The sequence below is a fragment of the Mus caroli genome, chromosome 2, assembly GCF_900094665.2.
Source record: "Mus caroli chromosome 2, CAROLI_EIJ_v1.1, whole genome shotgun sequence".
NCBI lineage: Eukaryota > Metazoa > Chordata > Mammalia > Rodentia > Muridae > Mus > Mus caroli.
The window spans coordinates 69,732,349-69,738,837 of NC_034571.1; the positions used below are offsets into that span (position 1 = coordinate 69,732,349).

General features: G+C 42.8%; 1 long non-coding RNA gene across 1 annotated transcript; it reads left to right on the plus strand.

Annotated features, from left to right (window-relative positions):
• The first annotated feature begins 216 nt into the window (after positions 1 to 216).
• LOC110305802 lies at positions 217 to 1,824 on the plus strand. The gene is made up of 3 exons (XR_002379191.1): positions 217 to 358; positions 544 to 635; positions 1,551 to 1,824. It is a non-coding gene; the product is annotated as an uncharacterized LOC110305802 (long non-coding RNA).
• Positions 1,825 to 6,489: the final 4,665 nt, after the last annotated feature.

Consider the following 6,489-nt stretch of genomic DNA (forward strand, 5'->3'; position numbering starts at 1 on the left):
CATATAGCCAACTACTTCTATAAAATATCTGTAATTGAGGTGTCTCTGAAAGGGACTTTTATATTAGCTAGTGTATTTATTAATTGTCAAATGACTTGTTTCTCCAGTATGAGCACTAAAAAGATGATGTTTGTTGGTCTCTATGCCAACTACCATACTGGGCATTGTAACAGCAAAGGAACAAACTCTCTTTCTAGGAGAGGACACACGTACAGCAGGAAGCAACAGGATGAACTAAGCTGTGTTTTAGGAGACGCTACACTGAACTATATTCTGTATGAAGAACTGATGTCATGGTATTTAAGAAAGTCCCGAGAACGCGCTGGGAAGAATCATTCAGCCCATTCTGCTCCCTCTGGTATGAAAACACTGGCTAATTGCAAATAGCAGGAAGTAAGGTTTTATAATGTCTACTAATGTTGCTATGTAATTGCCAAGTAGTAACTGGCAGAGTCGTAAAACACAAGAGACACACTGTTACCTCAGGTTCAGAATCAAGCGCAATGCTAGAAAGTCTGTTATTTAATTTTTCTCATTTTACAGGCAATAAAGGTGGCGGGTACTGGAGCAAGCAGACAACATTACACAGTTTGCGTTTTAGATCTATAGCGTCTTTTAATCACACTGCTTCCGAGGTAGGTCACCATTAGAGCTTACAGAGAGGGAAGTAGCAGCGGGGAGGTCAGGAGTTTGTACACATGGCTCACAAATGGAAGAGTTGATTAAGACACTCTCCTAGTCGGAGGAAATAGACACAAGTACTCGGGAGCAAGTCACTTTCCCAACACAGGAGAGAATGTAGCTCTGTTGGTTACAATGGATACATACAGCCATGCTAGGTAGATGGCAGTTTCTTTTGGATTCTTTCCTGCCAGCCATTCTAATCTCATTCTCAGTTTCCTGAGAGTAAATGTTCCGACTCATAGTTCCAGAACATTCTAAGATGTTTATGGTCCTTCAGCAACACACAGGCAAATAGATTACTCAGAAAGAGCATAACAGGTGACTAAAACCAGTATCACATATCTTATCAGTTATATTTCTCAATCATAAGTTTTGGGGGTGAATTGTGTCCCCTCTCAAATTCACATAGTAAAGCTCTGGCCCTTGAGACTTCAAAATGGGACTGTATTTGGAGTCAGTGCTTATGAAAAAGCTGTTAGGCAAAATGGGGCTCTGACTCAATATGACTGGGACCTTTATCAGAAGGGGGAATTAGGACACACAACAGACCAAGCGAAGGCCATGGGAGCGAGGAGGGAATTGCCTGCAAGTCAAAGAGAAAGGCAGCAGATAAAATCAAACTTGCACAGAAAACCCCACAACTTAATCTTGAACTTACGGTGGGTGGGAAAACTGGTTTCTCTTGCTGAAGTCACCCGGACTGTGGTATTTTGTTATGGCAACCCCAGCATAGTGATAGAGCATAGTAGTCAGGGCCCATATAGTCCTGGGAATATTGATATTTGAGGAAATGTTTTCTTCATGTATAACAATTAGCAAATAGGGTTGTATAATTCAGAGTATCTCTCCTCCTCCTCCTCCTCTAGGCACAACATGGAGACACACTCAAATGTGACATCTTTGCTACGGAGCCTCATTTTTGCTCGATCTTCAATTACTAGCTTTCTTAGGTCAAGTAATGTTGACCCTTCTCCTGACTTTCCATGCGCTGGATGAGAATGAAGATTATCAGAACATCCTGGGTAATGGGTAGAAGTCCTGCTTCCACCCTCTCAGCCTGGGACTTGGTTAGTGAGGTCATATTAGGCCAAAAGGGTCCATCTTCAGAGGCATTTCCATTTTAGATATTTGATGAGTAAAATTAAAAAGAGAAAAGAAAAAATACGTTTTCAGGAAAGGGGACGATGGAAAGAAATGGTCTAGGAGTTATAAGGGCCTCTAAGGAAAATGCATTGTTGCTCGGGGCCCATCAGCCACAACTCACATTTCCCAGGAGAAGGATGTTTTGAAGGTTAGCTTTCTAATTGGAATGGTCAACTTTAATATTCTATTAAAATGTATATTATTATACTTGGCATTTTATTTGAAAATAGTCATTCCAAGCCCTTACACTTCTTCCTTCAAAAATTTTTTTTAAATCTTATTCTACATTGGTGCTGTGTTCTGCCTCTATGTCTGTGTGTTTGTGTGAAAGTGTCAGGCTCACTGGGATTGGAATTACACACAGTTGTGAACTACCATGTGGGTGGTAGGGTTTGAACCCAGGTCCTTTGGATGAATAGCCAGTGCTCTTAACCCCTGAGCCATCTTCCTAGACCTTCCTTCCTTCAAACTTAAAGGAACACTAAAAGTATTGGCACAAAGTTTTCCTAACTACGTCCTATGAGGCAGCAGGCATACAAAGACAACATTTTTCCTTTGGAGAACTATCCGTATGAGGGAAAAGAAGGGATTTTGATGCCATGAATATTTTTGTCTTTTCCTAAAAGATGCCACTACCACAGGGTTCCACCACAGAACTATCACAAGGCAAAAGCCAGCTCACAGATGTCAATGATTTTAATGTACTTAGATCCTATGGCAAAATAACAACCCCAATACAAAGAGAAAATCACAGATCTGGCCTTATTTTTAAAAATGTTTTATTTTGAAGCAAAAGCACTGACAGTTTATCAAGAAAATGAGAGCACTCTGGAGGATGGGTGTGGGGGAAAAAACTCCAGTCACGGTCCTTAAACCGCAATTCTGACATATTCCAGAATTTCTAGTTATGACAAATTTGATAGGTTTTGGTACCTTTCAGTCCTTAAAAATGTTAGGATTTATGACAAAAAGGACAGGCCTAGTAAAAAACTAAAAACAAATCTCTGAAGTCTTTCAGAAGCTCTCATTCTATCAGATGATATATTTAATGAGTATACATATGATTTGATAGACACATATGACCATACATTGTCAAATGGAGGACTGAGAAGGCTGTGCATAATTTAGGCACGTGAACACAGTTATCAAAGTTTGTGAACATGCGCCGAAGAGAATACTACTCAGAAGCTAAAGTAAGATGATCCCCTCCCCCCTCTCCCGCCCAGTGAGCTCTGTATTGGACAAACGTGGCAGGAACATTGTCCTGAGCATAAAACGTTCTTTGTGTAACATTTTGGACAAATGCGTGATTGTCAGAAGATCCATCTGCATGTATCTGAAACCCTGTAGGATGCTCTGTTCCTGTTTTCACACAGAAAGTCTACACTGCTGTGTCAGTGTTCTCTAGCACATTGCTTCCGGCAGATGGATTTCCTCTGGGGGGAGAAAAAAAGCCCTGAGTCCTTAAACCAACTTGTCTACCTACAATGAGCTGTACACCGGAAGGCAGATCTCAACCACGGTAGACAGAATATACCCAGGGCCGATGTTCCTCCCCAGACTCGGAATGTCCTTGAAGCCGTGGCTTAACATATGGGAAGTGATATGAACCTCGAAGAGAACATATTAAATAGATGGTGAGGCTCGAGGGATTTGTAAAGGGATATGAACCTTTCTAGTGTGGAGCGCCAGGTCTCAGTTCAAAGGCAGCTGTGCTCAGCCATGACTCACCAGCACTGTACAGGCCTGTCCTGCTGGAAAGAGGGCCATGTGCTAGGTCTCCTTGTCAACAGCTGGGGAGCTGGAAAAGCCGCTAAGAGAATCACCACTTAGGCTGGTGTTCATGGAAATTTAAACTCTCCAGGAGACTCAGATCTCAGAGGCCCCTGCTTCCCACCTTCTCAGATCATTCCCCAGCACTCTTCAGGACCGTAACATGGGCTGGGATAAAAGCGTAACCTGTGGTTGTAAGTGACTGCCCTGATCCTGCCAAGCCTAGAGGAGATCGTCCTTCATGACTCCAGTTGGCTGAGAATTGACTCGATGTCTGAAATAACCGTGAAGAAAAAAGTACCCAAGGAGCTAAAGGGATCTGCAACCCTATAGGTGGAACAACATTATGAAGTAACCAGTACCCCGGAGCTCTTGACTCTAGCTGCATATGTATCAAAAGATGGCNTAGTNGNCCATCACTGGAAAGAGAGGCCCATTGGACACACAAACTTTATATGCCCCAGTACAGGGGAACGCCAGGGCCAAAAAAAATGGGAATGGGTGGGTAGGGAAGTGGGGGGGGGGCGAGGGTACAGGTGACTTTTGGGATAGCATTGGAAATGTAATTGAGGAAAATATGTAATAAAAAATATTAAAAATTAAAAAAAAAAGAAAAAAGGCTTCCACCCTACACCAGAGAAAGCCAAGTTGAGCGTCCTCTTGTAATTACCTCAGTAGAACCCTGGTACGGTCCTCAGAGTGGACTCTAAAGTAGGAGTTGCACAAACGTGGTCTTGTTCACACTCTCCAGGACTCTGACACACTATTCAAGACCCCAGAACCTACAGCTTAGCTTTGGGGAAATAAAGAGCAGGTTTTAAAAGACAGGAAAAGGTTGGAGAAATGGCTCAGTGGTTAAGGGAGTGTACTGTACTTCCAGAGGTCCTGAGTCCTTCATTCTCGGAATCTACACTGGGAATTTCATATTTTCCTGTACCTTCGGATCCAGGACTGTCTGCTCCTGTCTCCACAGGCTAAATAAATAAGTAAATAAATGGACCTAAAAGCATTCTCATCCCGAGTTGTCAGGTTAGGACCATGCATGCCATTCATGCTTATAGGCAGAGGACAGCGTCTCGAATCCCCCTCAGTTTGAGAAAGGGATGAATGAGCAAGGGGTTTCTTCTCCATGAAAATCAACACTTACCCAGGATGCATGATGTGCTAGAGCTGGCAGGAGGCAACTGTGGCTGTAGAGAAAGAGGTGTCTGGAGCTATGGACTTGGGTTGTGGTCCTGTATAACAGAATCATCCTGGTTGACCTCGTAGTCTCTTGAAAACTGGTTTCCCCGTGTTTTAAAAAGTCATATTTCAGTACGAGGGCTTCTGGGCTCGGATATGTTTCTCAAGGGGCTATTTTTGAGGTGTATCAGAAGATAGGGATTAGCAAAATAGAAATTATCCATGATTTAAGTCATTTCCAGAAACTAAACTGCCCAAGCTCCCTGTGAATGGGCAAAATTCGTTTGTTCTGTAGAAAACTGGGGATTGTTTACAGGTGTGAGAAAGCCAAGCCTGCAGTGTCATTTAAATGGAGATTGCTCTGTAAAAATGTATCTGTGACAAAAACCCACACAGAAAATGGTGAAAGTACTCAGGGGAGGGAGAGAAAAATAAGGGTGTGGCTACACACACTCACACACTTATATTTGTGAGATTTTTATTTACTGCATCTGTTACGTTTTTCAACAACTAAAAGAAGACTTCCAAGCCACTTTTACCTTTAAATTTAGTTTATGGAGATAGCCATGCTGCTTCAGAGAAAGTGTATTAGGTTGCACTTACTACATTACACAGAAAATAATGTATTTGTGCGCCTATAGATCCATTTCCTTTCCGAATCACACAAAACAAAGCAAAATATAGGTGGCTAGACATATCTTCCCCTATAAATAAAAGAAGCAGAGACAGTACATCTAGAAGTGGCATATTACATTACTGTCATATCAGAAGCCCCAAGGTGGGAATAAAAGTGCCATTTATCAACCCTGGGTAGCTACAAGCCTGTGGATTTTCTTGTCTTCAGTGTTACTGGAGTTTAGACAATCCCAGACTTTGATTCTTTATCTGAGAACTTCATTTTTTTTTTTTGCAAAGCTACTTAGTAAAACAAGGAATGGAATATAGAAGGTGGCCGAAGTCCAATGGAGAGCACAGATAAATGAATGGAGCCCCGGGGCACTTGCGCATTCCTGACCTCAGCAGGAGGCAGGAAGTGTTCAGACTGAACCCCAAGTGTCAAGATACGCGTCACTTCCGCAAGCCCAGCAGTTCCTCTCCAAAACAGTCTTCCTGGGTTAGGAATTAATGTCCCTTGTTTTAAAACAGAAGTTTAGGAGAAAATTAAACACAAGTGTGGGTAATGATATCTGTATTTATCATTATGAGTCTTCATGTTATACATTTCTGTCTCTTTTTAAAAACACATGTGGTGACTGCGCTTTGACAATCCTAATGTTCAGGTGGCTGAACCGGGGTCACGCTTTCAAGGCTGGGTTGTGTCTACACGAGGAGGTCCTCCCCCTACCTGACCCCCCCCCAAAAGGGCATGTGTTTATTTTGGTATAAATTAGTGTGTGGGGGTGGGGTGGGGGAGGGGCATTGAAGTAAAGCAGAGAGTTATTAGTTATTAATTTGAGAAACGGTGCATTGCTCTCTCCCTTTTCAAAAGCTGGCAGGTAGCACGTGGGGTTGGAAGGCTACTGCAGAATGGAGAAAGGAGTGTGGCAGCGTTCACGGGCGTGCATTTCCTTCTGCTCTGTCTCATCTCCTGAGCCAGATCATCTGAGACCTGCGGCAGATGCCGTTTCCACCCAGATACAGTGACCTTATCGATGCCTTAGAGCTGGCACAGAGGCTACCATCATCGTCCTACTTCAGAAATCAAGC